This window comes from Dasypus novemcinctus, chromosome 15, assembly GCF_030445035.2.
Source record: "Dasypus novemcinctus isolate mDasNov1 chromosome 15, mDasNov1.1.hap2, whole genome shotgun sequence".
Classification (NCBI taxonomy): Eukaryota; Metazoa; Chordata; class Mammalia; order Cingulata; family Dasypodidae; genus Dasypus; species Dasypus novemcinctus.
This window is the reverse complement of record NC_080687.1, coordinates 48877745-48895502: the sequence shown is the minus strand read 5'-3', so window position 1 is coordinate 48895502 and position 17758 is coordinate 48877745. Positions and strand designations below refer to the sequence as shown.

General features: G+C 37.5%; 1 protein-coding gene and 1 non-coding gene across 2 annotated transcripts in view; one reads left to right on the top strand and one right to left on the bottom strand.

The window, feature by feature from the left end:
• LOC131273421 (uncharacterized) overlaps positions 1-17758 on the bottom strand; it is a 433118-nt gene that overhangs the window by 144728 nt on the left and 270632 nt on the right. The gene's annotated exons all lie outside the window — the stretch shown is intronic.
• Positions 8731-8878, top strand: LOC111762585 (small nucleolar RNA SNORA79). The gene has a single exon (XR_002795671.1). It is a non-coding gene; the product is annotated as a small nucleolar RNA SNORA79 (small nucleolar RNA).

Here is a 17758-nt window from a genome sequence, read left to right as displayed (position 1 = left end):
CATTTAAAATTTCTCTCAGCAGCAATTCCCTTTTCTCATCTTATCAAATTGTGACCCATTTCACTTTGTCTATGTGGACATAATTCAAACTAAAGCTTGTTTCTGTGCAATAAAGATAAGCATCTATTTTTATGGCAATATAAAAAAATACTTCTTTCTAGCAACTTAACTTGAAATTGGAATAGGATATAATTACCTAGAATTGCATATGAATAGATTTGGAACAAGGCACCTGTGGGGGAAAAAGTATGTTTACTGCCAGTATCAAATTTAATTACCAAGAATGAATGCAAAAATGTTTTCAAAGTTGATTCTTTTCTGTATCTTCTATTTTTCTCACTAGAGAGAAACAACATAGTCTCATTCATCTTTGTATCATTGGTATTCAGTACAGAGCCTGAACCTAGATAATATCAAAAGTAAATATTTATTAGGCATTGTATTAGTCAGCCAAAGGGGTGCTGATACAAAGTACAAGAAATCTGTTGACTTTTATAAAGCATATTTATTTGGGGTAAAAGCTTACATTTACAAGGCCGTAAAGAGTCCAAATCAAGGCTGCTTTCTCACTGAAGTCTTTTGCCATGTGTTGAAGCAAGATGGTGGGTGACTTCTGCTGGTCTCTCAGGCCTTTTCAGCTGCTCAGCTGATCTGTTCTCTTCAGCTGCAAACTATCAGGCAAATAGCCCCTCTCTTTTTCTGGGACTTTAGCTGTTTGAGCTTTTTTCTTTCCATCACATGGTAGGACCAAAATGACCAAGTTCTCTCCTCTTCTGTGTGTCCTCTTGAGTGAGTGTCTGTTTATATCAGCCCACGAAGGAAGAGGGGACTCAATCAGAGTCACTACCTACTGATATGGTCACATTAAAGCCCTAAATTGATTTTATTAAGTAAACTTATAACCTTTGAATTTAATACAACCAAAGACTATCATGTCTAGAGGAACAGACCAGTTTACAAAATAATCCTTCTCTGGAACCAAGGTAAATGTGGGGGTAAGACAGGAGTTTCACAAGAGTACACAAGGATGGATATAAAACATGTAATATTACTCCAAAAACATAAAGGGTATGACAGACCAATAATGTAAACCATAATGTAAAACATAGGATAACTAAAAATTTAGAAAACTGTATATCCTAAAGTATGGACCACAATGTAAGCACAGATGTCACCTTGTTTGAAAGCTATTGTCTCAGAGTCTGTACATCAGTGTAAGTAAATATGATATGAATAAGTTATAAGATTATCGCTGTGGAAGGGAAAAGGTTTTATGGTGGATGTGTGGGAGTATTGTATATTGTATATATGAATTACAGTGATCTAAGGCTCTTGTGAAGAGAAGCTCAATAATTAGGAAAAAAGAAAAGAAAAAGATAGGATGTAGAATTTTTCCAAATCAATACATATTCTAGATCTAACCTTTAAACTCATCGCTATATTCCATTTTACTAGTAAGGGAACCTGACATTATATTGGGCTTCACTTTTCAGGAAGTTTTGGATCACAGAGTGGTTTAACAATGGCAGCGGAGGAATACTGGTATGGGATGTTATTGACAGGCGATATATGGTTGATAGGGAGTTATACAGGGCATATGTCCAGGGTGCATGGTAATGTTTGGATATACTCATAGTGGAAACAATTAAAAACAACAGCTGGGGGGATACTGGGTTCCTGGCCAGGGATGCTCTGTCGTGGTCCCTAGGGGAGCAGCAGCAGTCCCCCAGTTGCAACAGTAAGAACCAGGAAAGAATGAGGGTCCAACAGTGAGCCCCTGATACTAATGACTATGCTTGTGAGCCTATACACCTGAAATAAGAACAAGGCCTAGAGTAGCACTGTGCCTGGGAGTTTCCTCCTGACAGCCTCTGTGTTACTCATATGTGGCCAGTCTCGAAGCCAAACTCAGCATGTAAATGCAATGCATTCTCCCCAGCGTGGGACATGACATCTGGGGATGAGCCTCCCTGGCATCGAGGGATCACTACCAAATACCAGCTGATGATGCAACTAGAAAATGACCTTGAATTAAAGGTTCAACGCGGACCAGCAGAATATCCATGTCTACGTATAATAACAGGAGTTTAAAATGCTGTTTGACCTAATGTAAGGGGGAAATGGAAAGGAGAAATGAGTTTATATGGCTATGAGTCTCTAAAAAAGAGTCTGGAGGTTGTCAGAAGGATTGCCCTTATGCACACCTGAGCAGAGTCTCAGAGACAGATAAAGTAGATACAACCCCAGGTATTGGTTCTTTTGAGGGCTAAAGAGACCCATGGGTTCTATGGTCATGGCAGATGGGGTTCACTGCCATGTCAGTTGGCCCTTCTTTGGAGCTGGTGTTTCTGCGTGATGGAACTGGACTCAGATGGGATCTCTTTTCACAAGACTTTCATGCTACTTTACTGGAATTGTAGTTGGTGCTGGGGTTTAAGATATATCTAGGGGATTTGAATCTCTGGACTGACAATATGATAGCCATGCCCTGAACCTCAACAGACTTCAACTCCTACACTCTGATTTATTGGATTTACCCCACTCAGCTAACATGGAGTTGAAGAATGTCAACCACCACACCATGGAGCCTAGAGTGCCTACAACTGAAAGCAGGAGGATTGCATCCAGTATCCATGTGGAATCTAAGCCCCCTCTTGACATAGATGTGCAATGGACACAACCAATCCAATGTCCACAGAGAAAATGTGGCATTGGTATGGGAAAAGTGGCCATGGTGGCTGCTGGGTGCGGGGAATGGGAGGAAGAGATGAGATGTGGAGGCATTTTCAGGACTTGGAGTTGTCCTGGGTGGTGCTTCACAGACAATTACGGGACATTGTAGATCCCCTCAGGGCCCACTGGATGGAACATTGGAGAGTATGGGCTATGATGTGGACCATTGACCATGAGGTGCAGCAATGCCCAGAGATGTACTTACCAAATGTAATGGATGTGTCATGATGATGGGAGAGAGTGTTGCTGTGGGAGGAGTGGGGGGTGGGGGCGGTGGGGTTGAATGGGACTTCATATTTTTTTAATGTAATATTTTTAAAAAATGAATTAAAAAAATCATTTAAAATGGAAAAAAAATAAATAAACCTTCTCTTTTTTGGGGAGATTCACAAACATAATCTCAAATTGCCACATTCCACCCTCTGAATCCCAAAAATCATAACAATATTAAAAAAAAATTCAGTAACAATGCTAAGTACAAAATCATGTCACAACCAATTTATAGGAATACAGTTTATTTTGGAGCAAAGTCCCCTCTGACTGTAGACCTGTGAAATTTACATTTATCTGCTTCTAATATATAAGAAGACAGACATAGGATAAACATTTGCATTACCATAAGGAGAATTCAGGAGGGAAACATGAGTTACTGGTTCCTGACAGTTCTGAAAACCTGCAGGGCATACTTAACTAGTTTTCAAAGTCAGAGAGTCATTCTTAAGATGATGGTTTCTTCTAGGGGCCTCCTAGGGCCCACCCTCTTCACAGGCTTGCCCAATGGCCATTTTCTTGGCTCTCCCCTCATCAAGCATCTGGGTGGTGACTGAGCTCCAGACCTCACCTTGCCAGAAGGTTGGGATCATGCCCACACTATCCAACTCTGGGGTAGAGTCTCAATCCCATAGTATAGTCAGGTGGTGGCAATCGCTGGCACATAGGCCAAACCATCTCAGGACAGTGAGGTGGTGACCTGGCCTTCCCTAATCTGTGAGGAACAGACCCACCCCACTCAGGGCACTGGGGTGGAAGCCTCACTCTCCCTAAACCCTCTGGAATGTGCTTCACCCTCTCCGTAGCCTGGGGTGGCAAAATTCCTGGAACAGCAGGCTGGAAAATCCACCTTCTTCAATCACCAGGGTAAACTTACTCTCTCTAAAAACATGGGTGGGGGCCCTCTCTTGGCTCAAGAAGATGTCTTAATTCCAGACCTTAGCTTCCATAGATTTCTTCTTAAAGCCTTTTTCCCTTTCATCTTTCCTCTCCATTTCTCTTTTAGTCCAGTTTGATAGTGGTATTTTTCATACAGATCTCACAAAAAGCTTGTTGATTAGCATGCAGGAAGCAGGGGTCCAAATCATCAGACAGTAAGGCTTTCCACAAGTCTTTCCTGGATAATTGCATTTTCAATCCTGACTTACAAATTCCAAGTTTAGTAAATCCCTCAAATAGGGCACTATCATCCGGGGCTTGCTTTCCAGAGGCTTGGAATTTGTAGAATTAGTTTCTGGTTTCTTTGTGCCCAACAGCCAGTTCTCAGCTTATCTCTTTCATCTGGCATTTTACTACAAGCTGCAAGGAGAAGCTAGGCTGCTTTTTTCGTATTTAGTCTGGAAATCTCCTTGGTTAAATGTCCAAGCTCATAATTTTCAAATTCTGCCATCCATATAGCATAAGAGTCAATCTTCCTAAGTTCTCTGCAAATTTAAAACATGGATCGCCTTTTCTCTAGTTTCCAATAATAGTTTCATCATTTCCTTCTAAGGCCTCATCAAAAGTCTCTTTAGCATCCATATTCCTACCAACAGTCTCTTCAAAGAAATCTAGGCCTTTTCTGTCAAGCATCCAACAATTCCTCCAAAGAATACCCTTTACCCATTAATAAAACTGTACCCCACTCCCAGTACTAAATTATTTATTAGTTAACCAAAGGGGAGCTGATGCAAAGTACCAGAAATCTGTCGACTTTTATAAAGGTACCTACTTGGGGCAAAAGCTTATATTTATAAAGCCCTAAAGAGTCCAACTCAAGGCGCTCTCTCACCAAAGTTTGTTGCTATGTATTGAAGCAAGATGGCAGGTGATCTTTATCTGGTCTCTTGTGCCTTCTCAGCTACCCACCTGCTCTGTTCTCTTCAGTTGCAAACTATCAGGCAAATGGCTCATCTCTCTTCCTGGGACTTTAATTGTATGAGCCTTCTCCCTTCTGTCACATGGCAAGACCGAAATGGCCAAGTTCCTTCCTTTTCCATTTGTCTTCTTGAGTGAATGTCCATTTATATCAGCCCACCAAGGAAGCAGGAACGCAACCTTAATCATGACCTATTGATGTGGTTGCATCAAAGTCCTACATTGATTTTATTAAATAAAATTATAACCTTTGAATTTAATACAGTCAAAGGCTATCACACCCAGAGGAACAGACCAATTTAAAAAGGTAATCTTTCTCTTTTTTGGGGGGATTCACAAAAATAATCTCAAATTGCCACAGGCATTGTATGTTGTATTGATTAAGAGTATGTTCTCTGAAATCAGTACCTGAGGCACAATATCCCAGTTCACCTATAGTAAATGCATGACTAAAGAAAATTATTTAATCTTTCTTCATGTCTAATTTATCAACTGTAATATGACAATAAAATAGAAACTCTATCAAACCACCGTGTTAGAATTTAGGGAAATGTCCTAAGTGAAACCCTGAGCAGAGAACTTGGCATATAGAAATTATTCAAATTATAGAGCAATTATTCTTTATCAGAAATAACACTGCCATTTTACATGTTATTTTATTTAAACCTTGAAGTAAGATGTATAAATAAGCTAAGATAATTTATATCTAATTTGACAAAGGGCCAGAATTTGACCCCAGATAAAGCTGATCTATATTTTCATGCCTATATTTCCACCTTGTTTAGTATATGACTGACAGATTAACTAGTAAAATAGATGCAAAGTAATAGGATTTCTTAGAATGGTACATTAGAATTCATTTATACCAATTCCCTACATTTATTGAACACCCATGACCTATTAAGTACAGAATTAGGGAAGTCAAATGTGAATAGACAAATATAAGCACTGGCTCTTGCACTAAGGGAATTCCAATTCACTTTGCAAGATATAAAACATACAACGTTTTCTTAATTCATAAAATTATAAAGCTTCCATGCCCAATTTTGTCCCTCTAGGGTTACAACTGAGAGAGGATACATACAAGTCCAAAGTCAAATATAAGCCTTCTCAATGGTTTTCCAGTAAGAGCTGAATTAACAAATGTAGCAGGGGCTATTACTTTCAATTTCAGATTAAAATTACCCACCTAGCTATAGATGGAAAAGTAAGATTATGGTAGATAGCCCCTGAATCAGTTTAGAAAGAGTAACCTGGGGGGAGAAGCAGCAGGCTGAAAGTACCTATCGTATGAAGTTTAAAAGGAAAAAATGAGGAAAACAAAAACCCACTCCCTTAGAAATACCACACTGAATATACTATGCTCTTCTCAGTTGGATTGTATGTTCTCTCACCTTGGGAAAAAGAGAATGGAGGGTATAGGGAAAGCAGATCTGCTTTCACTAATGGTAACCTCACTTAAGGGAATGGTAGCACCTGAGGCCTCTCCTATAGAAATGTGAAAAGAAAGAATTAACATCTATCCTCCTATATTCTCAAACACTCTGATAAATTTTAAATTATTTGTCCAGGGAGTGTTGCTGCATAAAATATAAGGAAAAGGAAAGATCTTGGTAGACTGAGATGGTATACAACTTCTTGGTATAGATTAGAAATTGACTTGAAATAGTATACATTGAGGGCAAGAGGGAGAGAATATCAGAGCAGGGATATATCTTATATTTGGAATGAAAAAGGTATGATTAATTTTATGTAACTGATTCTTTAAATGGGAAGTGTTTGGAAAAAGTTGAGTATAGATAGTAGTTATTTTGGACTACTTTTAAACATGTGTTTTAGTTTGCTAAAGGCTGCCAAGACAGTATACCAGAACTGGGTTGGCTTTTACAGTGGGGATTTATTAATTTATAGGATTACAGATCTGAGGCTAGAAAAATGTCTAAACCAAGGCATCAGGTGTAACTCTCTCACTAAAGACAAGGCTGTTGATTATCCTGGACCCCTGTCACATGGCAAGACCCAATGGCAACATCTCTGGTTTTTCCCTTCTCTTTTGGTCTCTCCACTTTCTACTTCTGACTTCCTCCAGCTTCCTCTCTTTTGGGGTCTATTCATTTCACCTTCTTGCTTACTCAGTTTGGGGAAGTTTTCCCCTGTCTCTGCAGCTCCCTCTCTCCATATTCATCAGGTTTATAAAGGACTCCAGTAAAAGGATTAAGACTCACTCTGGGTTTTACCCTACTGAAGTAATCTAATCAAAAGCACTCAACTAAAGTGATTTAATCAAAAGTTCTCACCTACAATAGACTCACACTCACAGGAAAGAATTAATTTAAGAACATAATTTTATGGGGTCTGCAAAATCTTCCAACTATCACAGCATGTGTCAACAAATATTTGTTGATGGCCACGGGTGTTGATAACCTGATTCCTAATTAGTAAAGCTGTCGGCATGCTGTGAACAGCTAGGTTTTCACCAATATTGACCTATTTTTTTTAGCACTCATTTGTACTATTTGCTTAAATCAATTATTTCATTAGAGTTCACAAAATAGTGACTTGGCTTATTCCACAAAGAAAGGTTTACTATAATCAGAAAATACCTTATAAAAACCATAAACACAAAATAAACCAAATAAACAACTATAGACATATTTAAGTATATTTGATGATGAAAAAATTATTTGGACATTAGAGTCTCAAAAAATACTTAATTAACATCACTAGTTCCTAAAATGTATTCTTTAGTAAACTATTTAAATTTAGCCTATATGTTTTTCATGGCTGTTCTTTGTATAATAAACCTTGTGGATATAAATATATAATATGAATAAAACCTATACTTTAATTCATATTCTGCACAAGTAACCATATACATATTTACAAGACAAGAAGAACAAGTATTCAGACATGATAAGCTTTGAAACAATCTAAGTAACACCATTTCAAAGGAGCAATCTTAAAATGCTATGTGTCTTCAAATAATTATGTCTTAAACTCCAACTATGATTCATTATCCCCAGGGAGTTTATTTATTATTTCAGAAACATCTGCTGAAAAGAATTATAAAGGAAAAAAAAAAAACTTTCTGAAACCTACTTTTTATCAATATCATTTTGACAGATTCAGGCTACATACAGACTCAATTAACCTGAAAGGCAATAATATAACATTTATGTCAACTAAAATGGAAGTGAATAATCAGCAATGAATCTTTGAAGTTACAAAGTAAATGTAATGATTGGTATTTTATTTTATTGCATCAAGTTATGCCAGACATAATAGCCCCCTCAAAAAATTAAAGCAATATTGATATTTGGCAATATTAAAGATAGATTTGTAAATTTAGTGGGATATGATCATCGCATTTCATTCTAAGTTTTCAAGTTTCAGTAAATTATGATTTAAAATTAACAAGTTGTTTATTCTTTGTGGTATATAGCTTTACAAGTTATATTATACATTCATGATAACATTATATAAAATGAACTTATTTGTAGAGAATTCACACATAACTATACCTGATAATTCAAATTTATTTTAAACTAAGCATATTTTATAATTCAGTAGGTTATATGTTTTATTAAAATGAACTACTGTTTAGAAAGAAAATCAAATACATATTAGGCAAGCATTATCTGCAAAACTAAGTCCTATAGAGTTTATAAAATTAAGTCATAGCAAAAAAATCAGTCAAATCATAAAAGATAGATTTATGTAAAAACACAAAATTTTAAATGAAAATAAATTCAGCAACATATTAATAAAGAGAAATAGCATGGATTTTAATGGTCCAGGGTTGAAAAAGAGCATTGTATTATCAGTTAAGTATTCATCTAGAATATTTTGAAAATCAGATTTCTATTAGTTTGATGGCTGTTCTTCTCATTGCTTGGAGCTTTAGGCAGTGGGATTTTAATCCATCATATATCAAAAGTGGCTTGTCTTCATTCGGGGCACCATGGGGATGGGTTGGCTGTCCATTAGTACCTTCTGATTTTTGTGAAGCCAAATAATTGCAAAGCAACTGATGATTCCAGATTAAGAAATTGTATCTGTGAGGGAAAAAAAAACCCTAATTTTAAAACATGGGGATAGTTAATAGAGAACCTTTAGATTGTGGTGACTCTGACCTAAGGGCTGTGAAAGAAAGAGCTGTAGTAAATAGATTCTGGGAATTATTGAAACACTGTACTGTGAAGTCATTCATATATGCAAAGGTTTTACTCTGTTTCTACCCCTACCACCATGTGTTTTTCTTCATATTTCAGGGCAATTTTTAAAATATCATTTTCTTTGCAGCATGAAAGTAGATGATTCTTCAAATTAAAGATGGAAACTGACTTTTCTCACTTAAAAAAAAAGGATTTCTATTAGGAAAAATTGAAACATAAGGCTTTAAATGGTTTGAAAATCAATGATCAGGGGAGCGGGTGTAACTCAGTGGTTCAAGCACCTGCATCCTATGTATGAGGTCCTGGGTTCAATCCCCAGTACCTCCTAAAAAAAAAAAAAAGAAGTGGGCATATTGGGAAGTGGATTTGGCTCAACTGATAGAGCATCCACCTACCACATGGGAGGTCCAGGATTCAAACTCAGGGCCTCCTGACCCATGTGGTGAGCTGGCCCACGGGCAGTGCTGATGCGTGCAAGGAGTGCCGTGCCACACAGGGGTGTCCCCCATGTAGGGGAGCCCTATGTGCAAGGAGTGGGACCAGCAGTGAGAGCTGCCCCTTGCGATAAAAGTGCAGCCCACCCAGGAGTGGCGCCACATACAACAAAAACTGACGCAGCAAGATGAGACAACAAAAAGAGACACGGATTTCCGGTGCCGCTGACAAGAATACAAGTGGACTCAGAAGAACTCACACAGCGAATGGACGTAGACAGACAACTGGGGGTGGGGAGGGGAGAGAAAGAAATAAAAAATAAGCCTTTAAAAAAAAAGAAGGTGTCAAACTTGGCCTAGTGGTTAGGGTGTCAGTCTACCAGATGGGAGGTCCGCAGTTCATACCCTAGGCCTCCTTGACCCATGTGGAGCTGGCCCATGTGCAGTGCTGATGCACGCAAGGAGTGCCTGCCATGAAGGGGTATCCCCGTGTAAGGGAGCCCCACGTGCAAGGAGTGCACCCCATAAGGAGAGCCGCCCAGCATGAAAGAAAGTGCAGCCTGCCCAGGAATGGTGCCATGCACACGGAGAGCTGACACAACAAGATGACGCAACTGAAACAAACACAGATTCCTGTGCCGCTGACAACAACAGAAGCAGACAAAGAAGACGCAGCAAATAGACCCAGAGAACAGACAATGGGGGGAGGGAGGTGAGGGGAGAGAAATAAATAAATATTTAAAACATAATAATAAAAGAAAAAAAGAAAATCAATGATCAATTTATTTGAGGCATCTGTGTATAATAAATATATTTGAAATAATGCATGAATGCTTTGTCTTCTAATAATTCATAAGAATATATAACACTTGTATTAATCTGCTAAAGAACTGTTGATGCACAGGCTTGTCCCTTAGGGCTTCCTGCATCATTCACAGCTGTTCAACTCTCTTCCTAAGGTCAGCTGTAAACTATAAAGCAAATGTCTCATCTCTTTCCAGGCCCTCAGTTGTTTGAGACTTCTATCACATGGCAGGATCAAAACTGGCAGAGCTCTCTCTTCCTGTGTCTCTCTGAGTGAGTGTCCATTTATATCAGACTCAGCATGGGACAGAGGACTCAACCTGAGTCATGCCCATTGACTTAGTCAAATCAAAAGCCCTAAATCAATCTTAACAGGTAATCTAATCAAAGGTCTTTCAAATTAATTTAAAGCAATCAAAGGATATCACACCCTGAGGAATAGATTAGTTTACAAACAAAATCTTTCACTTTTTTGGGATTCATAAAATAATCTCTAGCTGCCAGAACAACTATTATATATATATTGGTTACAAAAATGTAAATAGCAATTTCAATATGATCTTAATTCCAAACATTTCAGATGGGCAAGTATAGCAGTTGTAATTCTCTTATTTGGCAACTGAAGTCGTCAGTCTTTAGTGCTGTGGCTTCTAACTCACCATAGTAATGTTGAATTATTATAGCTCTGTATTAAATTAGTATATTGCTTAGGATAGTTTAGAAATATTTCATTCAGCCAAATACATTTTCTGTATATCATTTTGCATGCTTATTAATTTAAAATATTTGCCAGTTGGTTCTGTGAAGATGTTCGTGGAAGTAATAGCACAGTCTTCAAATCTATAGAAATCCCCAAATAAAAATACACAAAACTTCTAAATTCTAAAATAAAATTTAAAAATACATGGAAAACAATTACATCAAAGCAAGGTAAAAAGGTGTCTTTAAAAATTCCATATGACTGGTTTAAAAATAAGAAAAGAGAATCGCCAACAACCACAAGAAACTAAAGAAACATAGGGATCAGCATTTCTATGCGAAGAAGTAGGTGGAGACTTAGAATATTGATATAAAAGATATCAGTAGATCCTCAAATTGTCAAGGTATTACTAGAACACACAGCAGGCAATTTGAGAATGGCATCAAACTTTTGGAAAAGTTTTACCCACCCAATAGCTAGTGAGAACAAGAGGTCCTCTGTAATGACTGAAGGGGCTAGGACAGTGCATCCTCTGCTAACTCTTGAAATTGACCAGCCAAGTCTCCCTAACCTAACAGGACCCACACTAAAAACAGTAGTGTGTAAACAGAACAAGAATAATGAAAAAGAGACATAGAGAAAACCCAGGTAAAAGTAGGAAAGAGAAACTGAGCCTGGAATTTTTTTAAGGCAAGGCACTATATTTTTAACACTACATAAAAACAACAGACTTGGAGCTCTGTGAAGTTAGAAAAAGTATTCTGAACATCAATACTTTTAAAAGTTCAGAAAGGAAAGCAGACTTGGCCCAATGGATAGGGCATCCGTCTACCACATGGGAGGTCCACGGGTCAAACCCTGCACCTCCTTGACCCATGTGGACTGGCCCATTCACAGTGCTGATGCACGCAAGGAATGCCTTGCCCCGCAGGGGTGTCCCCTGTGTAGGGGAGCTCCATGTGCAAGGAGTGCACGTAAGGAGAGCCACCCAGCATGAAAGAAAGTGCAGCCTGCCCAAGAATGGCGCCCTACACATGGAGAGCTGATGCAGCAAAATGACGCAACTAAAAGAAACACAGATTCCTGGTGCCCTGATAAGGATGGAAGCGGTCACAGAAAAACATGCAGTGAATGGACACAGAGAGCAGACAAATGGCAAGGGGGGGGGGGGGGGGGGAGGAATGGGGAGATAAATAAATAATAAAATAAATCTTTGAAAGAAAAAAAAAAAGGTTCAGGAAAATTAATTCACAAAAAAATGAGGATAAAAATATATCCAAAGTCAAACCCCACACAAATTTTTCATAAGAGACTAAGGGTCAGAATATCATCCCTACAAATAACGAAAACACACCTGAAAAACAGAGTCCTGTAAAAGATGAAAACTATAACTTATTTCAAAACAATCATAGCCAAGTGGTACCTAAGGAAATGTGACACATAAATTTAATTTAGTATCTTGAATGGGATCCTGGAACAGCAAAAATGTATTATATTAACTAAGAAAATATAAATGAGGTACTTTTTGTTAATAATAACAGCAGTATTGGTTCTTTCATTGTAAGACATATTGTTAATGGTGCAAGAAAGTGGTTGTGAGGTATATGCAAACTCTATATACTAATTCCACAACTTTCCTATAAATTAAAACTATCCTAAAATAAAAAAGCCTATTTAAAAAAAAAAATTCTATGGGGCTAAATGTAACTTAGAAGTTGGTATCCAATCCTGAAAGAAAAATAATATTTTTGGAAGAACTGGTGAAATCTGAACAAATCTGTAATACAGTTACCATTATAGCAATGTTAATTTCTTAACTTTGACAAGTGCACTGTGTTTACCTACATTGTTAACAGTAGGAGAACCTGGGAAGGGTATATGTATACTTTCTGTACTATCTCTGCAACTTTTTTTATTAATCTAGCATCATTTCAAAATTTAAAAATAATATATAAAAGAAACAAACACAAATATAAAAAGGATTTGAGAAAGGAAGCAAATATTTAACAAAGTCAAAGATGATTCAATGGCTAGATAATAGGATTTCCTAAAGTTGAAAATAAAAGCAAGGGAACTGAAAGCCATAACAAATATAAAAATTCGGAAAGTTTCTATCCTAAAAACTGTTGACACTATACATAGAAAGAACATATCACGGACTTGAGAATATCAACCCAGAAAGACAACCTCAAGAAAGATTCTAGGCCCTGCCTCCAGCTCTGTCCTGCAGCCATCCACTGCTCTCTTGCCAACCCTACTGCTCTCTGCCTTGTCTTCTTCAGGTTGCCACAGCTTTCCACCCAGGCCTTGCTGCTGCTGCCTCTGCCAGAGTCTGCTACTGGTGGGCCCCCATGAAGATGGGACCCCCGGATCCCATCCTGGGAGTCACAGACAGAAGCCTTTAAGAGACTCTAAGGGCAAAAAGATGAATCTGGGTGTTTCTGCCCACTAGACAATAATGGAAAAGCTTATGTGCTACCTAGTGTCCAGAAGGCAGAGGCCCAGACTGATGCCAAAAACATGGACAAGAATACCTGCCCATCATCAGACTGGCTAAATTTTTTAAGCATGCAGAATTTGTGTTAGGTGAAAACAGTGAAGTGTTGAAATGTGCCCTGTACACCACTGTGCAGACAATTTCTGGAACTGGAATATTACAGAGCCAATTTCCCACAAAGATTCTTTAAGTTCAGCCAAGATGTCTTTTTTCCCAAACGATCCTGGGAAAATCACATGCCCATCTTCAGGGATGCTGGCATGGCGCTATATGGTTATTGTTGCTATGAGCCCAGGTCCTGCAGCTTTGACTTCGCAGTCACTTTGCACAGAACAAAGTGTTCTTCTGCATCCCTGTGCCCCCATCCAGCGAGAGCAGACACTCAGCCTGAATGGGTAGAAGGAAATAGCAGCAGTGTAAAGAAAAATAATCTCTTCGCATTCTTTGACATGGCTTGCCTAAGCTTTGCTAGTGGTGATGGTAACAAGGATGCCTGGGCTCTGCACCACTTCATCAACAGGGAAGTAATTTTTGTCTCTGCCAATCATGAGCCAAGAACATGGGTTTATGCACTGAGCATATGGGAGCCTTCAATGTGGTCAGAAAAGATGCTGATGAACCCAAAAAATTGCAGTTAAAGGTCTTAATCAGCCCCATGTGTTCTGCCCTCCTTTCAATGGGGCCAGGATTGCATCAAGAATTCAGATCTGCCCAGATTTGAGAAAACAGTGGTTACAAGAAGTGAAAGGCTTGGCAGACTGCATCATTAACTTCTGGTCTCCAACATGAAGAAGGAGGCTTATTCCTACAATTGGAAGCACATTAGTGACCAAATTGGAATGTTTTGTTTCACAGGGCTGAACCCTGAACAGGTGGAAGCCGCTGACCAAGGAGATCTCCATCTGCATGACAAAGGATGCCCAAATCTTTACAGCAGCAGTCACTCTGGCAACGTTGGCTCTCTTGCCTACACCAGTCAGGAGGCCACCAAGTTGAGAGGGAAGAGAGACAACTTTTCTGTCTTCAGTCACTGCTGTTGTGAGCGCCACAAGAAGGATGTAGGGCAGGTGACTGTGAGCAGGTAATTTCTTTCAATCACAGTACTTAACATTCAGCCACTGAATGTGTTTGTCAGAAAAGAACATGTAGTGAAATAGGGCAGAGACATCTGTTGCTGGTGTCTGGAACTTTGTGATTCTAAACCAAATTCTCCCCTATCCTTTTGTCTACAGCTTTTCCAAAAGACTTATATGTGCAAGAAAGTGAGAGACAAAAAACCTATCAATCACACCATTGCAATATTTCAGAAGCTTTAACTGAAATACCTTATCATGGTAAGGAGTTCCTCTGTTGATCCAAAATGAAAAATAGCACAGATTGGAGGCTTTTTGTGAAGACTATTTCTAATATTACAGTAAGCCTCTTTTTGTTCTCCCAATATTGAGCAACTTATCAAAAGAACCTATTGCAGAAATCATATTTTATGAAAAACACTGAGTCTCCTGTCTCTGCAGCAAGCAAAAGACAAGATCCTGTTTCTGACAAGATCCTGTTTCAGGCCTTATTTAAGAAATAAAAGAAATGAGGTTCTATTTTATTGCTTGCAGACATTTTCATGTTCCTCTCTTCTCCCTTATCATTGTCCTTCTTTTCCTTAAGCAAAAAGATCTAAAATTAGACTAAATTATCATGCCATTTTACTGCTTGGTTGACCATCAACCCAATCCTATCATGATTTACTAGTTGTAAGAATGATGAACATAATTTAATGCACACCCATACCTATACATTTCTCAAAAAAGCATATTAGAGAATAGGTAAATGTACTTTTTTGGCAGCATTTTTTAAAACTTTTCCAGTTAATTAATTTATTTATTATTTTAGAGAAGTTATGAGCTTACAAAACAATCATGCAAAACTTGCAGAATTCTCATATATTTGCCCACCACCAACAATTTGCTTTGTTGTGGAACATTTGTTATAGATTATGAAAGAACATCATTAAAATATTACTGTTAACTATGGTCCAAAGCTTGCATCTGGTGTATGTTTCCACAAACTACCCTATTATAACACCATATATTAATAGTGAACATTTGTCATAGCTCATGAGAGAATGTTCTCATATTTCTACTGTAAACCACAGTCCATTGTTCACCACATGGTTCACTGTGTTATACAGTCTCATGCCTTGTAGGTAACCGCGCTTAAAATTTCATCAACCTCTTCAATGATTGTCTCCTACCAGGATGTTGTCTTTATCCAATTGACTTCTTACTGTCATTCAGTGTGGTTGTGCAGTAATTCATCTTACATCATGAGTCAGGTAATGCTGGGCAGTACTAGGAAAAGATATTCTGGGCTTTAGCTTTAGCCATGTATGTGCTGCCAGCCAGGCTCAGGCTTCCCCTTTGGAAAGATAACCACCATCTGCTCAAATCATGTAATGCTTACAGCTTGGTTTCTCTGTGACAATAAAATTACTGTAGACATCTTCTCATCCCCAAAAAAGAGACAGATCCTAATAATATTACTTTATTTTTTTTTAAGTTAAAATCATTTGAGCATCTATTCAAAATAAAGATAACATATAAGTAAGATATAAGGAGAAGGAAATTACATTACTATAAACTTTTATAATGATTTATAAAAGAAAATAGAGTAAAATATTTAAGGTAATCAAAGATAATAATATGCGTCAAGTGTATTATATCCAGCAAACTAATTTTCAAGTATAAATGACACAGACTATAGTAAACATACAAGTATTCAGGAAATAATTTTCTAATCAACCTTTCCTGAGCAAGCTACAAGGGAAGGGCTTAGCAAACTACAGCCAAAACTGGCTCGCTTCTGTTTTCAAAATAAAGTTTTATTGGTACACAGCCATTCTCATTCATTTATGTATTTTATATTGGTGCTCCCATACTACAATGGCAGAGCTATGTAATTACAACAGAAATTATATGACTTGAAATACTTGCTATTTGTTCCTTTATGGAAAATATGTTCCTACCCCTGTACTAGGAAATGACCTTCTAATAACCAAATGGACAAGAAAGAACAATATGTAATCACTCTGTGTTCTCCCAATGTAGATGTAGTGTAGATAAAGATGTGTGGGAAAGGAATGAATACATCATTTGCAAAAATTGTTAAATTACCTTTCACATTTTATTGGAACAATAGGATTAATAATTTTATTCCTTAATTGTTGTGTATGTGCTTTTGGATTGAGCAAATTGTTAGTTATAGGAGATTCTAATTCCTTTAATCCCTTGAGTCCTTGAGAACCAGAATTCTCAGAGATGAAGATCTGTGATTTAGATGTAATAAAGGTGTTTAATTAAAATCACATAATTCAGTGTTTGAATTGAAATTATCTATATAAATGCACAAGTTATCTATTATTCATGGGTTTGTGTAAGCGTATGTGTAAAAGATTTCCTTATGAGACCAGTAAAAATGCCTAGAAATAATGACCAACTCAATAGCAATGAGTTACTTTCTAGTGACCTGATTGTGGTTGTGATTTAAAGAAAAGTATTTCTTGGAGAAATGACAAATTTGTTGAAAAACATGTGCAAGATGAGCCTGGAATATCTTGTTAAATCAGAACTCAAAGAAACTATCAATGATTATTTTTGTCTTGTCAAAACACTAGAAAGTCAAACCGGAACTTCTTCCACTGTCAAAGATGGAATCATTTGAGCTCATTATGAATAAAAATTACAATGAATTAAATCCATCAGTTTATAATTATATTAAAAATTCACCTCCAAAGGGTAATAGGCAATCATCTCATATCTTCAAATCTGCTACATAAAAAAATATTATCTTGAATTTTCTATATGGACTGCGGCACTGGATAAGCAGTGAGTAGATGACGAGAACTGATTCTTTATAAATGTATTCCATATAATAAATGAAAAAGGTATGATAAATTTACATTACCAGTTTTCAACCCCCCAAAATTTAAAGATCTAGGAAATGGGCACCACTGGCTATTAACGTCTAAAAAGAAGGGGAGAAAAACATTATGAGACTCCTCATGAAGGAACCTAACAGCATGTGCAAAATCTAGACAAAAAGATGACAACTAAGGCTAATCTAGTATGTGGAGCCAAATGCCAATTTGCAGGAAATACAAAGGGCAGAGAAACAGAAGTGTACCTTGAATATGTAATCAGCAATTCCAGACTCTGGAAAGTCAAGAATATCAAGAATTTTATCAAACTATCAGAAAGAAATGAAAAGATGCAGGGAAAACCTATAAATCAAAATAGAA